At 45.7% G+C, this 20,365-nt stretch overlaps 1 protein-coding gene across 7 annotated transcripts in view; it reads left to right on the top strand.

Moving 5' to 3' along the window:
* Nucleotides 1–20,365, top strand: part of LAMA2 (laminin subunit alpha 2) — a 3,027,572-nt gene that overhangs the window by 58,106 nt on the left and 2,949,101 nt on the right. The gene's annotated exons all lie outside the window — the stretch shown is intronic.

Genomic DNA, 20,365 nt, shown 5'->3' with positions numbered 1-20,365 from the left:
AGTAAAAATAAGATGTGATGGCTGGAAGGTTCAGAATAAATCTTAACCTCTGGCATTGGTCTGGGCAACCCTCCAGACCATCGTTCTTCACCTGCCATACAAATCAGTCTTCATCCCACCCCCAAAGGGGCGGTCCAGCCGAACTGCCAGGTCACATCCCTTCTGCATGAGACCACAAGCATCCCATGGCATGTTTTGGCCTTAATGGGCATCATCAGTGATGAGTAGCTTGGGTCCCTAGGCCCAGCAGGTACAGGACCGATGTCTGGGCATACCCGTTCCAATCAGGGTGACAATAGAAAAACAGAAGAGGTGATGGTTTTAATGTTTAGAATATATCTTAACCTCTGGCCTCAGTTCAGATCAGGAATATGGTATTGTATTACCAATATGAGTTACTGAAGCTGGGCTATGACTGTTGACTGGTTAATATGTCTCTTAGAAAGGGTCCCTTATCCACGCCACAAACACATGGCGACTCCTGCATCTAATATGTCACGTTCAAAACATGAAGGAGAAATGTTTATATCAGTAAATGCACAAGGAAGCAGAAAAACCTACTATAAGCCTGCTGGAGCGGAATCATTGTCTGGGTCAGCATCTACTCATTGGTCCTGGTTGGCAAGAGTGCTATAATCCAATGTTATGGTTGGGCCAACACTCTGCCTTACTTTCTCAAATGGACCACACAGATCCATTCCCGCTATCAAAATGCAGATGGAATTTGGGCACTACTTGAGGAATTCAGTCATCGCCTTACAAGAAACTGGGGTGTAGAAGAGCTCTTTTGCAATGGCAGGAAAACCACTCAAAGGTGCGCCTCACAGGGAATTAAGGGCAGACCGAAGCAGGGCTTACTTATTAGCGTTATCACTTCCTTGGCTTCACAGCTGATCGACACATCATTGGAATACATTTTGGCTGGGTTCATTTTGGGGAATTGCCTCCACAATGAAAACCATGATTATTAATATCTACGACCCACCAGGACTCTGCCATTCAATGGAAATCATGAAGACACTTGAGCATTTATTGGAATCGTATGACCTTACCTCAGATTTCCCAACAATAAGTGTAGGCAATTTTAATGCCAAAATCCCCTGCGTTGAGCAAGATGATCTTGAAAATCAATCCAATATTCTCCCAGCGATCTTGAAAAAAAAATCTAGTAATGCAAAGAGTAGGGAATGGTTAAAGTCACTAGAAAACCATGGATGTGTAAGGCTAAATGGTAGATGCAAGGACGACGTTCCATGTGGCTACACTAGGATAAGTGCCACCTGCTACACTACTATAGAGTACTGTTTTATCCATGCCCGTTATTTCAATTTGATTTTGGGACTTGAGGGTGACCACTTTCCGTTGATTGTCTCCTGCTTGACTAACCTACCTGATCCAGTACATGATTATGTGGGTAGAATCTAAAGCAATACAAAAGATAATCGCTTAACATGCAAACTAGACACATTTAAGGGTGCAATTGAATATGTAACAATCACCTGTTCTGGTCCTCTATTTTTGACTAAAAGAAGTTTTATCTTCTGAAATGGCTGGCCCTCAAACTACACCAGTTGACATTAGGGATAACCTTCTTAATTATGTGGATGCTTTTGAAGCCCTAATTTCTGACATTATTATGCTCACTTTTCGGAAAGATATTAGTTCCTACAGAAGACTCTCTGAAATGGAATTTAATCTGTATAAAGATCATGAGCACACTTTTGATATGGAGATTCTGGACAAAAGAGAGCCTTGAGGAAGAACCTGAGATGTGCAGCAAGGAACATTTCTGGAGCACTCTCTTTTGCTGAAATCAGTATCGCCCATGGATATAGTCATAAAGGCAACCATTAAAGTTAGAGATATGGTGGGAGCTGATTGAGATCACAAACGGCCGGGAAACACGCAAGTTCCATCAGTTACTGACCGGTCATCAGGGGAACTCAAAGGTGGTGAGAGGTGCCCCTAAAGATGCACGGGTATGGTTCATCTCATCAACACTAGGACACAACAGCGAAGAATCGGGCCATTGCCCATGGCAAGAAGCAAAATGGAGATTCACTCAAAACACTAAGTAAATTACCAAGTACTCCAGGAACAGTAAATAAATCAGGCCGCCAGGGCCAAATGGTATTTGTAATGCTTTAATTGAACTAAATCCTGATGTATGGAGCAAAGTCTTATCCCATCTATTTCAGACTTAGTGTGACAGGCCTTTTTCAAGCGACCTGAACCAAGAGTATCATTGTTTCCATTTATAAACTAGGCCCCAGCACCGGCCCGGCGAGCTACCGGATCTAAGCTATTCTTGATGCTCCCACAAAAACATTTGCAAGAACCCTGTTAATGGAATTGAACGAATGGGCTGAGAGCATTAAGACTTTACCATTCAATGAAATTGGCTTTAGAAATGCCCATTCTACTCTGGATAACATCACTGTGATTGAGAGTGCCTGGAGCTTTCATAATCATCCTGTTTATGTGGCCCTTGTGGACTTCAGTGCACCTTCAACACTGTAAATAGCCACAAAGTATGGTGCAAATTAAGGGATTGTTGGCTGCCTTATGGTCTTCTGAATATCATGAACTCTTTGTTATATCATAACCTCGGTGAGGGTTAGAACTGATGAAACGGGCACTTTGACGGTGGACCTTCCCACTTCTCAGGGCCTAAAACAAGGCTGTATTTTAGACCCTATATTGTTCAACCTCTACATGACGGACTTATTACATCTGGGAACTCCTGCATCCTTATCCCCTAGGTTGGGAATTACCAAAATGAGTTGGTTGATATATGCAGACGATCTTCTGCTATTGGACGCTGAGTGGTTTCCAAGCTTTGCTAAAGCAATTATCCACCTATTCAAGAACACATCTTAAGATCAATGTCGAAAAAATTCAAAATTAGAAAATTCATACCATACAAGAAAAATCCGAATAAATTATATATGGAGCTTAGATGGAGGCCCGGCATTAGACTATACAGTTCCTTAAAATCATTCAATATGTTTTGTACCATCATAAATTGGTTAATACAGGTTGTGCTACACACCTGTCAGCCTTATTGGTAGAAGTCACTAAGGGCCTAATTCACGGTGCAAAGTGACTTTGCACTGTCAACAAACAAGTTGAGTATTTATATTCAAAATGGAGTCATTGGGTCAGCCAATTCTGTCTTTACCCATTATCTTTTGTAACACGATATAGACAGAACCACTTAATTATGAAAATGATTCCTGCTTCTAGGGTCCCTACATATAACTAACGTGTAAATAGAAACACAAGTATGTTGCAATTGTATAAAATACACATTTTGGGAGCGATAACACTAAATAAGAATAATCGACTCCCAAAAAGTGTGCACCATTTTTAGTGTGCAAGGAAAGTAGTGAGAGGGGATAGGGCGAGCTCCTTGACTATCCCTCACACTAGATAGGCGTTACAATAGCGCTATCTAGGGAACGTTTTTTTCAAGTGAGGGACAGCAAGAATCTCTTTGTGTAGGGGCATCTAGTTATATGTAGGGACCCTAGAAGCAAGAATAATTTTCAAAATTAAGTGGTTCTTTCTATATTGTGTTGCAACAACCAAGTTGAACCAGCCCTGATGCACAGAGCGTCGCAAAGTGTATTTTTGCAAAGCAAAGTCACTTTGCACTGCATAAATAATATTTGCACCACCTATTTAGCCAGTGCAAAGAGTACTTTTGCAGTGCAAAGTCACTTTGCTCCTCAAAAACCCACTTTGCACCACTCTGTGAATTGGGGCCGTTTCCACGTGTTTGTTGGCAGTGCAAAGTCACTTTGGACCAGTGCAAAGTCACTGCACCGTGGTAAAAGTTCCATGAATTGGGCCCTTACAGTCTAAATATTGCCTAAGGATTCCACCTGCTCTCACACCATGACAGAAGGAACCCTGTGGCAACATAAGCTGGAGATTGACCTGGCAAACATTTCAAGGAAAAGTTCGAAAAGATTGATAAAATGCTAAATTAATGAAATTGACTATGATCAAAAGTATCAGTCTTGACTCAATATCCAGCAGTAGGGATGATGATGGCCTACGCGAGCCACAGACACTACCTGCAAATTATCTTTCTGCTTTCCCTAACTCGTTTTTACGTATGGACTATATTACAAATCTGTTTCATTTAGTCAACACTCTTGAGGTACTGGGGCCATATTTGGTGTACCCAGGGAGGAATGCACTTGCAGACTATGCAACACTAGAGAAATAGGGGCTCATTACGGGTTTGCCGGTAATTTGCTGGTAATTCTGGCGGGTTACAACAAACTCGCCTTACTGTTACCGGGCACAATATCCCAGTATTATCGGGATATTACGGGTGACGGCAACAGCAGTGAGTTCCCATTTCATAAAGCACTCCATGGGGTGGAAACTACTGAATCACCGGCACTGTCATTTGCAGTGCTGGTGATTGAGTCATTTATCTGCCAGTGGGGGCCTGATATACCAGTTGGTCAGGCCTGTCAGGAGATACGTGGCCCCCCATGTACTTTGCCAGCCTGGAAAAAATGCTGGTGCCAGAATTACCAGCATTTTTGCTGGACCAGCAAAGTTGTAATGAGGCCCATAGAGTTTGCTAACCACCTACATTATGCATTAAATTAGCAAAGAGTTAAAGTCTTTGAAGTATCAGGGGATATAAAACGTTTGTATACTGATAGTGATTGTCTTTGGCTACAATATTTGGAAGGTAATAACATTATACTGATTTACCATATTACCACATTTGGGCTATGCATTAGAACTTGGTTGATTTAGGTGAACAAATGACTGCGGAAAATTAGACACAAACCACATGCTTAGTGCATCTAGTATGCTATTCTGTTTTCTTTTGTACAAGAAACGAGTGGTTATAATCTTGTTTGCGTTTTTATTATGTTTTATAAAGAGCCATGTATATGGCTGCATTTTAATTAAAAAAAGAATATTGTTGATGTTAAGGTTGTTAAAGAGAGAGGTAGACTTCTTTTAAATTTGATTTTAAAAAGCAATCCCTCTCCCGGTTGTTGCAGAGTTATTTATGTAATGCACCTATCTCTGATTTTCTATTTTTTGTGCATATTTTTTCTTTTATCTGAACTTATCCGGAGATACAATTACTGGCAGCCCAGGCCAGTTCCCTGCTGCAATAAGAGACACAACACAGGAAACTGCCCCGTGGCAACTACCCCAGGCATTCAATCTCAGGGACACAGGCAACCTTTGACCCAGGTTGGTCCGATGGATGAAAAACTTTAGAGTGTATGTGGGGGTGATGGGCCCCATGATGAAGAAAGGAAAAAGAACATCCTCAGGCTGCCAGTGGGAGTGGCGGTAAGGGACATCGTCTATGAGCTGGTTGATGAAGAAAAGACCACATACCAGGAAATCCAAGTGGAGCTGGACACCTATTTTGCGTAGCACACCAACTTAGATTACGAGAGGCATATCATTCTCACAACCATGCAGGAGAAAGGTGAAACCATGCGCAACTACGTTATGCGGCTGAGCATCCGCATGAAGCACTGCGCTTTCCACCTATACTCACATGATGAGGCTCTGCGCTCCCAGGTCATTGTGGGGTGCGGGTCTGCTGACTTCAAACACAAACTACTCCAGAAGCAGAGGACCCTCGACGAAATACTGGCAACGGCCCGCACCGACTCGGTGATCAAACAACAAATGGTTGGCCTGGGAAGGGTGATATCAGCAGATGCAAAGGACCAGGAAACCGTTAGAAAATTGGAACCAGCTCAGCATGACAAACCTACGCAATCCACAAAATTGTGCTAACAATGCAGATATGAGTTCCCCCATGAAGGCGCGTGCCCAGCCATCGGCCAGAAGTGCGCAGCATGTTGTGGTGATGACCACCTTAGAACAGTCTGCAAGAATGCCCCGACACTTCCTGCCCCTTCAACCTCCCCGAGAAGCAGCAGATGCCATCCAATACATGACCAGAAGACAGGAGAGTGAGCTACGAGCGCAAGAGATACCGCCCCTCAGAGAATGAAAAGACCCGACAGAACCCCAGGAAATCATTCCGGTCCCCCCACAGAAGATCCTCCTATAGACTCAGAAGAAGTGTCTGCTACATGAAGATATGTTCACAGTCGGGGATCGATTCCTCCTCTTCACACAATAGCCAAAGGAGGAAAGGATATGTATGGGCGAAACGAGATGGCAAAAGAACATAGCCCCATCTTGACACTCCAGGTATGCAACACGCAGATAGAATTCTTCATTGACACGGACGCAACCGTCAATGTCATGAGCGAAGAGGCCTACAATCGCATGCCCCATCTGCCAGAACTGCGGCCCTCGCAAGTCGATATCTTCCCTTATGGCTCCAACATGCCATTGCCGTGCAAGGGCACCTTCACCACGGTCTGCGCACACAAGTCGCACACAGCACGGATACAACTACATGTCCTCTCCACAGATGCCAACAGCAGCTGAATTTTGAGCTTCAGGATAGCCATCGACATGGGATTTGTCCACATCTTATACAACCCGATGGCCCACAAATATATGCCCCCTGAAGGAGAAGTCACAAAGATCTACCCGTACCTCTTCAAAGGTCTCGGAAAATTGCACGACTGCAAAGTAAGACTCCACATTGATCCAAACCAGTTGCCCAGCATTATAGGGGCATACCGATAAATGTACGAAGACAAATAGAAGAGGAGCTAAGACGCCTACTAGACATTCACATCATAGAGCTGGCTGTGGGACCCACCCCATGAGTGTCCCCCATTATACCAGTACCCAAGAAGTCGGCTGAGGGCTCCATTCGTTTGTGCGTAGACATGCACCACCCGAACATGGCTATAGAACGAAAGTGACACCAAGGTCAGAGAATAATGGATATTATCCACCTTCGAAATGGCGCAACTGTAGTCTCGAAGCTCGACCTCACCAAAGGTTACCATGATATGATATGACATTTGTCACGCGCCTATACACAAGTGTTTCAAGGTGCGATGAGGCGGGGGGGAACAAGAGGAGACAGACAACGATCCTACTAGGCCAGGTGTCATTCAGATCGCGCAAGTGCAAATGTAGAGGGGATGGGAAAAGTGCAAGGGGGAAAGGGAGAGGGGAAAGTGCAGTACAGGTTTATTAGCATGCAGGATAAATAATAAGGGCCAGCTGGTGGCAAGTGCGAGGTAAGTGCAGACAAGTGCTGGGAAGGGGGGCTGTAGGGATACAGACACAGTCCCGCAGTGCAGGGGTTGCCCGGGAGGCAGTGCAGGGGAGAGTGGCTGGGCCAAGGACCGAGAACGGTGAGTGGCCCAGTTGCAGATTCAGTGCAGTTTCAGTAATTTTAGCAGGGGAGAGGCGGAGAGAAAGCAGAGGCAAAGCGGAAGGTTTTGAGGTGCTTCCGGACCGGAGATGGTTCTCCTCAAGTTTCAGGGAGGCAGGAAGGCTGTTCCAGAGGGAGGCCCCTGCAGCGGAGAGAGATCTGCCCCCAACTCGTTGTTTGGAGAAGCGGCTGACCCTGAGGGAGTTGGAGGCGGATGAGCGAAGAGCTCGAGAAGGAAAATATTTAGGAAGAGAGAGTTGAAGGTATTTTGGCGCAAGGCCCCAGACGGCCTTGTGGACAACGCAGAGGGTTTTGAACTTGATCCTCGCAGTCACTGGGAGCCAGTGTAGTGATTTCAGTCCTGGAGAGATACAGTCCCTGGGCTTGAGGCCAAGGACAAGTCTCGCAGTCCTGTTCTGGATGAGTTGCAAAGGGCGGAGAGTAGAGGCAGGCAGATTAAGATAGAGGCTGTTACAGTAGTCCAGCTTCGAGAGAACCAGGGCTCTAGAGATGGTGAGCTTCTGGGGGAAAGAGAGGAAAGGAAGGATACCTCTGAGGAGGTGTAGCTGGTAGTGTGACTTCTTAGAGACGTCGGATATGTGAGGAGAGAAGGAGAGTGTGGAGTCGAAGATGACCCCAAGGTTTTTTGACTTGCAGGTAGGGGCAGGAAGAGGGCCAAGAGAGGCCGGCCAGAGAGCTGCAGGGAAGGAGGGAGTGGGTGTGCCGATGGGTAGAATCTCAGTCTTACTGGCATTAAGGCAGAGGTCGTTGGCGGCACACCATTCCTGGATAGCAGAAAGACAGTCAGAGATGAGGGAAGGAGAAGAGGAGGCCGAGGGTAGCCTGAAGATGAGCTCGGTATCATCTGCATAGCAGATACCCAGGTTATCACGGAGACGGTTGAGCAGGATGGTATGGTTGACAGTATCAAAGGCAGAAGAGAGATCAAGCAAAATGAGAACACATGGAATGTTAGAGTCAAGGTTCGAGAGCAGGTCCTCACGGATGTTCAGGATAGCAGTTTCCGTGCTTCTGGCAGCTCTGAAGCCAGACTGATGGTCATGAAGACTACCAACAGATTCAGCATGGAGATTAAGCTGGGAGATGGCCAGTTTCTCCAGGAGCTTGCCAAGGAAGGGAGTGATAGAGATTGGGCGATAGTTAGCTGGGCAGGAAGGGTCAGAAGAGGGTTTCTTAAGAAGGGGTGCACAAGGGAGTGCTTGAGAGGGGTTGGGAAGACTCCAGGGGCGAAGGAGTGATTGCAGAAGTCAGAAAGGGCGATTTCAATACAGTTGTGGATTCAACTTTGGACAGGAGCAATACTAGACATTGTCGTAGAATGAACATGCAGTCTCGGGCTTTTCATGATCTGCTTGAGGAACATAATCTGAAAGACTGTTGGCGAATAGAAAATCCCTTAAAGAGGGAATATACTTTTTATTCCGGTGCACATGCTACATATTCCAGAATTGACATGGTGTTGATGGCAGGAGATTTGTTGCAGGAATACAAAACAAGTAGTATAGGTAATATTGTGCTGACTGACCATGCTCATGTTTCGGTGGATTTGGATTGGAGTTATACTTTGTGTAGACAAAAAACTTGGAGACTAAATACCATATTGCTGGACAATCTGGATGAGATGGACAAAATTGCAACTGAAATAGACTATTTTGTGGAGGAGAATTGTACTGGGGAAGTTGGATCTGATATGGTTTGGGAAGCATTTAAGTGCACTGTTCGAGGTATGTTTATTAGTTTAGCGAGTGGTCTGAAAAAAAATGGGACAATACACAGAATGTATTAGAACTGAAGATCAGAGATTTGTCAGGGGTTCTGATGGTGGATCCCACAAGAGTGGATTTGCTTCCCCAGTTGAACAAGCTAAAAAGAGAGTTGAGGGACTTGATTTCTGGTAGAGTGGATAAGAAGTATTTCCACCAAAAATGCTCTTATTTTGAACATGGGGAGAAATGTGATCGCTGGTTGGCGTATAGATTGAGGTTGAGAGAGTCTGAGCGTTCGATTCTGTCTATTGCTGATTCTGATGGTCAAGTCACTTTCACTCCGGATGGTATTAATGAAGTATTCAGAACGTTTTATGTGGATTTATATAAGAATGAGTCACATATTGATGCGGATAATGGAGATTTCCTGGATGAGATTCAGGTCCCTGGAATTTCAGGGGAGGATTCTACTTTATTGGAGGAAGATATCTCGGTGGACGAAGTCAAGTTTGCGATATCAAAATTGAATGTTGGTAGGTCTCCAGGGCCTGATGGACTGCCAGTTGAATTCTATAGATTGGTTGCATAATTCGGCATTGACACTTTTGACGGAAGTGTATAAGACTTCAAAGGCTAGGGGCATACTTCCGGACTCTACTAGACATGCAACTATCTCTGTCTTTCTGAAGAAAGGCAGGGATGAAACAATGGCGTCCAGCTACAGACCGATTAGTTTGATCAATGTGGACAATAAGATTTTGGCCAAGATTCTGGCTCTGCGAATGGAGAATCTTTTGCCGGGGTTGATAGATCGCAACCAATCTGGTTTTGTTAAAGGTAGGATGACGTCCAGTAACATGAGAACATTGCTGTGTACGATCATGAAGGCGTCAGAGTTGTCTGAGGACTCAGCTGTCCTATCACTCGATGCAGAAAAGGCATTCGATAGAGTTGACTGGCGATTTATGTTTAAAGTATTGGAAAAGATGGGTTTTGGGATTGAGTTTTGTTCATGGATTAGACTACTGTATACCAGGCCGACGGCTTATGTCAAAACTAATGGTCAGAGGTCGGCACCTTTTGATTTGGAACGTGGCACGAGACAAGGTTGCCCATTGTCTCCTTTGTTATTCGTAGTGAGTATTGAACCCTTGGCTATAGCATTGAGAAATGAGGAGGGTTTACAAGGCATAAGTTGTTGGGGGATGTTGCAAAAAATTTGGTTATACGCAGATGACTTGTTATTGGTCCTCAAGAATCTTGGTGAGTCAGTACCGGTTCTTATGAACATTCTCGAAGCCTTTCACCAGTGTTCTGGTTATAAGATTACTTGGGCAAAATCGTAGGTTTTACCGTTAGTGCAGCTGTGTGACAAACAATTTATAACCCGGTTGGGATTCAAGTGGTGTGCTGAAAAACTACTGTACTTGGGGGTATGGATTTTGCCTAATGTTGCTGATTTTGTGAGAAAATATGATGATGGTGTGTACTAACCTCAAATCAGATTTGAAGAGATGGAATGTGTTGCACCTTTCCCTTTGGGGGAAGGTGAATGCTTTGAAAATGGTGTCGACTCCTCGCGTGAATTTTGTTCTGAGTATGATCCCTTTAGATATTGAAAAGCATTTTTGGCGTGAGTTAGATAGCCTCATGCAGGAATTTTTGCGGGATAATAAACCTCCTCGCCTGAAGATTAGCAAATTGCAATTGCCTTTGTCTAAGGGTGGGCTGGGGGTCCCTAATTTTAAGGCATACCATCTGGCGTTTATGTCGCGGAATATTTTTGATTTTCTAAAATCGGAACATGAGGACTGGATGTGTGCAGAGTCTAACCATGTCGGCCCTTTGTCGCATAGGGCCATTTTGACCAGTAAGCCATCGCGAACAAGCGTGGAAGGCCTACTAACTAGGAGTTTACGGAACTCTTGGGTGGCCTTGTGTGAGTGTCTGGGTTTCAATGCTTTGAGAGATCCGAGTGCTTCAATTTGGATGAATCCTTGTATTACGCTTGAAGGGAAAACTTTGTTCTGGCAGGATTGGTTTCTAGCCGGGGTGCATTGGATTAGTGATTTGTTCAATGGTTTGCGTTGGATGACGGCTAGGGAATTTCGCTTGAAGTTTGAAATTCCTACTTTTTGTTTGTCGGACTATCGGAAGATCAGGAGGGCGGTGGGGGAGGTGGACTTGGAAAAGAGAATCAACATAGACATGCTTGGATGGATACCTGGAGTGAGTGGATGTGGCCTGGTTAGTTATGTCTATAGACTGGTTGTGTCGAACTATCGGGCTAATGATGCTTTGAGATTGGATTGGAATCGGAGAATTGGTGAGGATATTACTGAGCAGGATTGGACAAGTATTTGTGAGAATGTGAAATTGTGTTCTTTGAATCTTGCTGATAGGTTGCGTCAAATACAGATTTTGAATAGAACATACTGGACACCTGAGAGAATGATGAAAAGAGGGATGAGTGACAGCTCGGAATGTTGGGCGTGTTCACATGAGGAGGGCACCTTGGAGCATATGTTGTGGGGATGTTCGAGGGTGAGAGGTTTGTGGTTCGAGTTTGATCAGATCTGTGAAAAGATTTTGGAGGAGACGGTTCATATGGATTTTAAGACAATTGTACTAGGCTGTGGGGATTTATTGGACGACCTGACTACTTCCCAGAAGAAATGGATCTTTCGTGGGGCAATGGTGGGGAAGAAAATAATTTTGAGACATTGGAAAACGTCTAACCCTATGACTATTGAAGAATGGATTTCAGAAATGCATTCTCTAGCGGATATGGAGAGAGTTTTATATCAGAGAGAAGAAAACTACATTATTTAACAAGATTTGGGGTAAATTTCTGCTATTATATTAGACCAATTCATTGATTGTTTTGTGACTCCTGGGGGGAGGGTTTTTTTTCAGAGGTATATAGTTTTGTTTGCTTTGTTGTCATTACTTTATGATGTAATTTTGTGTACATAGTATTTCTATGTTGTGGTATTCTTGAAAATAAATAATAAAAAAAAAAAAACTAAAAAAAAAGAAAGGGCAGGAGCCAAGGAGTCAATACGGTCCTTGATAGTTTTGGAGGAACAGGGGTGGACCTGTTTTGACGAGACTTTTATAGATCGGACTTGTCTCAAAACCTTGTCAGCAGAAAAAAGGGGAAAGGCAGAGAAGGAGAGAGGAGGGGCGGCTGCAGAAGGGCCAGAGGAAGGGCAGGGAATAGAGGGGAGGAGGTGATAGGAGGAGAGTGAGGACAGGATGTCCTGAGTTATTTAAATGAAGTGAGAGGCCGGTGCCGTGCAGAGGGCCTGGGAGGGGACAGGAGAGGTAGAGACTGCAGCGGGGTTGGCCAGCTCCTTGCAGATTTTAAAGAGATCAGCTGGAACTAGTGAGGGAGTCTCGTTATATCACTTTTGTAACCCACTTTGGGCTTTTCCGCTACAAACACCTGTACTTCGGCATATCGTCAGCTGCAGATATCTTCCAGGAGGAGACCCACCAGGTGATCATGATGTCATCGCTTTAATTCAGACACTCTGGCACATGTTTGGTCTTTGTGCTCTTGCATTGACTTCCCAATGACAACCTACACAGTGTGCAGGGCCCTAGGAGCGGCCAACGTCATGCTCAACAAGGACAAATGTGACTTTGGGAAGCAAACTCAAAGTTCTTTGGTCACATATTTTCTGACCAGGGCATGAGCCCAGACCAGGACAAAGTCAAGTATTACAAGATACCCTGTGACCAATGGGAGTATTGGACCTTAGATCATTCCTAGGGCTGGCCAGTTACTGCTCACAGTACTTGGAAAACTGTGCAACAGTGAGTGCCCCACTGAGAGAGCTGACCAAGAATGGGCAGGAATTCATCTGGACGACCAAAAGTGAGGCTGCCTTCACAGACATTTGTGTCTGCATTGCCTTGACCTCAGACATGGCCTACTTCAACACAACCAAGGACACTGAGGCGACGGTAGACCCTAGCCCCATGGGTGTGGGCGCATTCCTGGCACAATACGACCCCCATAACATGAAAGTGGTGTCATCTGGCAGTCGTCTGGGCCTGTGAGCACTTCCACCTATTTCTGCTCAGGAAGGCTTTTACAGTAGTCACCGATCACCAGGCCCTCCTCAACATCCTCTGCAACCCCCAGGCCCGGATGCCCCCGCGGTTAGAAAGGTGGGTTCTCTGACTCCATGACTAAAAATTCTCCATCCCCCATAGGCCAGGCAAGGTAAAAAACCCAGCAGACTACCTCTCCCATCACCCCACAGGGCCGTCTACTCCAGAACATTCCATTGCAGATGCATATTTACAATACATCATCCAGCAGCTCAAACCTTTCCCAATAGCGTGGAAGACGCTACAACAAGAATCGGCAAGTGACCCCATGCTGGCCATCCTCGCCCAGTGCATCAGCCAAGGCAAACTAAAGCATGTGAAGGAACAAACATAAAGGCTATGTTACTGGTCCAAGAGGAGCTCGCCCCTACAGAGGACCACATCATCATGAAAGGCTGTTGAATCGTCATGCCCAAGTCGTTGCACCAGAAAGTGGTCGACTTGGCCCACGAGAGACACAGAGGGGTAGTCTAAACAAAAAAAATCTGCAGCAGAAAATCTGGTTTCAAGGGCTCGACAAACTGGTGGAAGACACCCTGAAGAACTGCACAATCTGTAGCGCCAGCCCCAAAAGCAAATCCCCTACAGGTGTCACCACTCCCTAGGGGCCAGTGGGAAGAGCTGGCTGTTTACTTTTTTGGACCACTACGTGATAGCACATATGCCTTAGTGGTAGTTGATGGATAATCCAGGTATCCAGAGGTACAGATAATAGCATCACTGGTAGCAACCACCGGTCATCCCCACCCTGGACCACATTCTCACTGTATACGGCATCCCCCAAATAATAAAATCAGACAATGGCCCACAGTTCACCAGCATGGACTTGGCAAACTTCGTCCATTACATGAGGTTCAAAAATCGGAAAAGTACACCCCTCTGGCCCCAGACCAATGGCATGGCTGAACGCTTCATGGGCAACCTCAAGAGAGCATTGCAGGTGGCGCACCTGTTCAACAGACCTTTTTAGCAAATATTGTACCAGGTCTTCCATGATTACAGTCACATCGCTCACAGCACCATTGGAAAATGCAAGGCGGACCTCCTATTTGGTCGCAGACTGCGGATACGGCTGCCACAAAGTCCACGAGAGGGAGGCGCCACGCCGGAGGATGGCGACTTGAGGATCAGAGATGCTGAGGAAAAACAGAAAATGAAACTTGCAGCTGATGTGAAGAGAAGAGCCAAGGAACACAGATTCAAAAACAGTGACAGAGTGCTAGTACGCCAAACCCAAAGGAGGAAGGAAGACTCCCGCTTTGAACCTAGCCCGCTCACAGTCACCAACGTGAAAGGAACAATGGTCACTGCCATGGATGCTGAGGGACAGACAATCACAAGAAATGCAACACCCTGGGAAGCCCCGGAGGAGGTACAGGATAGTTGTGACGATCGAGGGACATGGACAGATGCTGAAGACCCGTACTGGGGAGATGAGTAGGAGTCCAATGGAGAGGTCACAGATGATGATGGTGAGTGGATCGTGGACAGACCACCCATGTCTGCTCAGAACTGTCAAACGCCAGGCGCCCCGTCCAGGCAAAGACTAAACCCATAAAACTCATTAAAGAGATGGGTTAGCTCCCTACTCTGTGTTTAAAAGGGGGAAGGTTGTCATGTGATTTACAGTGAAGCCAAATCGTTAGGTGGAAGTTCGGGTTAGGGAGGGGGGGTTTCAAATTAGGCGTTTCCCACGATTCTTTTTTTTTTTAAAGACGGGATCGTAACATTACCTTAACACTATTTACAGAGAAACAGAGCAATATAGCAATATCTGTGGCATGCCTGGGTCTGGTAGTTTGGCAACTGCCTGTCCACAACACCCCAGCCCAATAACCCATGAGGAACATTGAGCAAAGGGCCCACTTATTGCGCTGCTTCGTAATGAGTTGTCACAAAGGCAGCTCGGGTTAATACATGCCACTGAGGGCACTGACAGGATTTTGAGCCCAGTTCATGGGCCGCATGAGTTATTCGAGGGCAGCTTGTGCATACTCCTACGACGCAGCTGCTATTGTATTCCGATATAGTTGCTCATTGTTTTTTTGTTTTTTTTAATGCAGTTTAGGCGAGTTGAGCGTGTGGAATTCAGCACAGTCCGCCTTTATTCTGTGAGGAATTCTCGATGCATTCCAGCAAGTGGACGGCCGGGTTCTATCCAGACAGGGCAAGCTCGTGCTCTGTCATGTTGCAACTACCGCACCAGCAAATGTGCATTAGCCAGGCTTCCGCTATGATATGAGTGTTCCCGCCATTAAACCGCTATCAAAATAAACTCAAAGTAAAATGTCACTGGCAACTCGTATTTTTCCACATCACCCCCATTATGTGCTCTGATGCAAAGCAGACGCTCCAGCGAATAACATGCGGCTTAGGGCAATTTCTGTGAATTATAACTGATTTGTGTGCATTACACAGAGTGCAACACGTTACCGGACTGGAAATGCAATCAAACGGAAGTTCCCAAAGCAGATTAGCAGGCTCTCATTTGCATAGAAAAGGCAGGCAAAATATATTAGCGCCATAAACCTATTTTTTATGGAAGGAAAATGCCAGCAAAGCGTACACTGCTTAATCCAAATTGAATTCGTTCGTAATTGGAACTTGCGTGGACTTGGATGAGAATGTGCTCTGCCCTACCCCCATCTAAACGGCTTCCTGTGAAGCTCTGCAGGCTTCCGGCCGGTGCTCATACTGTAGAGGTTGTAGCTCATTTCATTGGACAGCCAATGGTCTCGGTTTGAATTAAGAATCTGACGTCTGATTTTATTTTGGCGGGTAGGTATTTGCTAAGCACCCCCTTCATGTACCCCATTGCTAACACGATTGGCCAGCTCTTGCCACCTTGTTGACAAGTACTGCTTTAAATTCCCAAGCATTGTCCTTGTATGCGCGGGTACCTGCATAACATCGCACATCACATAATATTGTAGGTATTGCCATCAGATGCTTAGACTCAATGGGCCTTTCTGATTATCAAGGAGTGAGCGCCTGACCTTGAGTGGTGACGACTGCCAGTGAGCACCCAGGTGAATCACAATGTACTGCGTCATCATTCTGTACCGTGTTCACCTTCAATTGGCATACATAGGCTCACTCAATAATCCACCACCAGACAAGCGTAAGAGACCATTAAAATGGCAGAAACTGTGCTATGTGAGAAGCAATAACATACTAGAATTTTTATCATCTGCCAAAGGGTTAAAACTAGGGTTTTTACACAATTAGGATAAGCACAGATTTCTCAGTCAAAAATAAAATTCAGGGACCACAATAAACGTTTGCAGACACCTCAAAACATGGGTGTTCACTGAGTAAAAAAAAACTCCCATAGCAGTTTAATGAAAATGCCAATGCTGCCCTTGGTAGTCGTTTTTTGTAGTTGGTATTCTCTCATAAACTCAACAATGTTTCCCAAGATTATATCACCAAGAGGTCACTTCGCTCCTGCACCTGAACAAGAGAAAGAACCTTCGAGGAAGAAGCACCACTACATTAGGTGCTAATTTGTAGAACAGATCTGGTCCTGTTCAGGTAAAACACGTTTAATTTACTTATCTATATTTATAGGCAGCCCTCAACATTAAAGTTTACTGTGAAATTCCTTGTAATTTATTTATGCAATAAACACCAATGAATATACAGCAGCAACTCAAGCCCTGAGTGAGACCCTCTGGCACTTGGAGTATGTACATATAATGGATGTTGCTTCCACATTTCCCTGAAGAGATCTTCCTACCTTCCAAATCCTTAGGCGCCCACTCTAGTGCAACTCAATGTTATATTTCCACTGTGCAGTCCTTTGACCGTGGAGATCTCCAAAAGCCACACATTAGAGTATTAACCTCTTGCCAATCAACAGTGCTTTCTTGATTCATAGTTGCCATGGTCACTACTGGAAATTGTATACGGTTATGTTATTGGTAAGGATAGCTAATGGTTCTCCTTTGATCAAAATTCTGTTCACTAAGTGGATCGTAACAATGTTGAATTCCCGCAGGTCTGACAACTCATTGCAGGAAAGCAGCAGGTGCTTGTGTGAGCCACCACCTCTATTACATCTCCAACATCGCTTTCCAAGTAGGAGATTCAGCTCATTCACAGTGCTGGTGAAATTGCCCATTGGAAGGATAGATCAAGGGCAACGCATTTGTCTTGGAAGCAGGGCAACACATTTGTCTTGGAAGCAAGGCAACGCGCTGCAACACAGGTTCGAAACACAACCTCGCGCTTAGAAACCACTCGCTGGTACATCACAATGTGCTTGTGGATGGAAGAATGCATCACCTGCTTCAACTTCAGCTCAGCCAGTAACATAGCACCTTTGAATGGCCCACCTCAACCATTTATCCATTGGGAGCTTATTGACGTATATTCTGTAAATTACAAAATGGGGTGTGATTGATAGTAGGATCGAAAACAAATATGGCTAACAAGAATGTTCTCCAAAATGGAATGGAATAAAAGCTTTGAATGGTCCATTTGAATGCCTTTTTAGAGAGATCCAGAAATGGGGAAAAAACACAGATGTAATTTGGGGGTCACAGATGTGACTCTTGTGCGACCCCTGCCACTGCCTCTGTGACCCCTACTGAAGAAGTGGAGAGGCAGGGCCCTGCACGCACGCAAGTGCAGAATCCAGGAAGCACTAGTGTTGGCAAGTGGCCCAGTTAACCTAGTTATCCCGAATATCCCCCCCTGCAGCAGGTCCAATGATGGCGACTTTAGACGACCCACCCTGATGCCGCGGTCTCCTTATGGCTAACATTTTGCGCTTTGATTTATGCTCTGGATGAACTTCTGTGTCTTGGGGGCAAGCTGAGAGCAAAAGAGAAGCAGAGGAAAGGGAGTGATGGGTGAAGGCTCATGGCCGCACTTGAGGGTATTGCCGTACCAATATGTTGCCATCTTCCCCTCTTGTCCCACACATTGTCCAACTGAATCCTGACTTACTTCCCCCTTCACCTCACGCAGGCTCCTCAAGGAACGATCGTCCCGTGTTCACCTCGCCCTGCTGCACCGAACACTTGCAGGCCCAAACACTGCACCCATGTCCCGCCACAGGCTTCACCGCTGCAGGGCTACGGCTGCGAGAATATGTCTAGGGGGCATGGCCAATCACTGCAGTAAGAAGGGGAGGATTCCCAGGCCGCCACGCACTGCACCCTTGCCCCTCCACAGGCTAAAGCAGCTGCAAATGGTGGCAATCAATTCAGTGTTTTTCACACTACGGTGTTCCAAGGAAGCACATTTTTCTCTGAGAAAATAAATGAGGACATGCCAAAAAAAGATTTTTTGTTCTCTTACTAACTTTTGAACCCTTTAACACATTTTCTCCAAAATATTGAATTGAGAGGGGCCCATTCCATCGATTATTTTGGCCGAATTTCTACCAGATCTGGACATATTTAGGAGACATTTTCCAAACAAATTGCCCAACATGCCTGCTGGCCCCCAAACATGATGATTCTGAATTTTTTTTGTTCTGTTTTATGTTTACTTATTGGTTATATATTTTGAGATGTGTTATATTTAAAATTCAATAAACATGTATAATATATAAAAAAAGAAATGTGCATGGTGAAAACTGCTGGGCGGATTTATGGCCAATAAGAAACAGGTTTGGCTCAAATCAGTGCAGATGTGCCTTTTGGTGGTTTGTCCAGTATGTTTTGTCCAGTATGTTTTGTTTACATTTGATGAAAAAGGGGTTTCACCGGCCCCAAAAATGTATATATGTCCAATTGTGCATTACAGCAACTGGGCTTTATCAGAAATGAAAGGCCTCCACTCTTCATCAATGCCAGCCATTCTCGCAGGCATTTCGCTGCCAATTCACAGTAAATTCATGCAAGAGCAAAGGCAGGGTGGCAAAAAACTATTTTCAAAGTGTATGCTTAAAAACCAAATGGATCTTTTACAAAAAAAAAAATACATACAGGGATCCAATGTTTGCACTCTCGTGATGTTTGGTATCACACTTGCAATTTTAAACATTTGCATTTAAAAGGGAAGTGTAAAGCCAGGTAAAATCTCATTCTCACGTTAAACCCACTCTTGGTAGTCATAGAAGGAATGCATTGAGGAAATGTTAATGAAGTCTCAAGCTCCTACTATACCTTCAAATGGCAGTAAAAGGTCCTCGTGTGTAAACGTAAGGTGTCAATGCCAAATGTCATTCTATGACGTCTTACTTTTGAACTACGCAGCTTGTAAAATGATCTCCAAAAATTCCCACCTATTCTCATCCCTAATCCTCATTATTGCAAAGTGGGCACTGACCATCAACTCATAATGGGGAAAAATCCCATGGAGCAGAGCCTAGAAACATATTGGAGAGCTTTTCTCCACCAGGTAGCCCCAGCAGTGTGCCAATCCATCCCCAGATGGAAAAGCTGTAATGCAGCTGTAACGCAGCCCAGCCAGAACTCCAGGATGGTCGCAGGTCATGCTTCTGGCCTTGGCTGCTGACTTCAATGTGGGTTGAACGTCCTCAAGCCCAGAGGAGGTTCCAGGGAGCCTCGGCAGGATCACTGGCCTTTCCCAGGGGGAGATGCTGGAACCCAACCCAGCCAGAGCACCAGGATGGGGGAGGGTCATGTCCCTAGCCTTGGGCGGCTGTCTCCCATGTGGTTTGAACATCCCCAATCCCAGCGGTGGTTCCAGGGATGCCCAGCAGGGCCCCCATCCCACCCTGGGGGGAAATGCTGTAACACAACCCAGAGAGAGCTCCAGGGTGGTTGGGAGTGATGTCCCAGGCCTTGGACACCTGTCTCTCATGTGGGTCAACCATCCCCAAGCCCAGCCTTGAGCCCTGGCTGGGCTGCAGTACAGCTTTTCCCTCCAGGAAGGGATGGGGACCCTGCCGGGGCTCCCCGGCAAAGCCGTTGAGCTTGGGTGCTGTCCATCCAAATGGGAGACAGTCACCCAAGCCTGGTGAAATCACCCCTGGCCATCCTGGAGCTCTGGCTGGGCTGAGTTACAGCTTCTCCCTCCATGAAAGGACGGGGGCCCTGCCGGGGCTCCCTGGGACTGGCACTGTGCTTGGGGGCGGTAGACCCACATGGGACCCACATGGGAAACAAATGCCCTAAGCCCCACCATCCTGGAGCTCTGGCTGGGCTGCGTTACAGCTTTCCCTTCCGGGGACGGATGGGGACCCTGCTGGGGCTCCCTGGGACTGCCGCTGCATTTGGGGATAGTA

This window comes from Ambystoma mexicanum, chromosome 4q (assembly GCF_040938575.1).
Source record: "Ambystoma mexicanum isolate Mex_15411 chromosome 4q, UKY_AmexF1_1, whole genome shotgun sequence".
Lineage (NCBI taxonomy): Eukaryota > Metazoa > Chordata > Amphibia > Caudata > Ambystomatidae > Ambystoma > Ambystoma mexicanum.
Note: the sequence above shows the minus strand (reverse complement) of the source record. Positions and strands in the feature narration are given on the sequence as shown.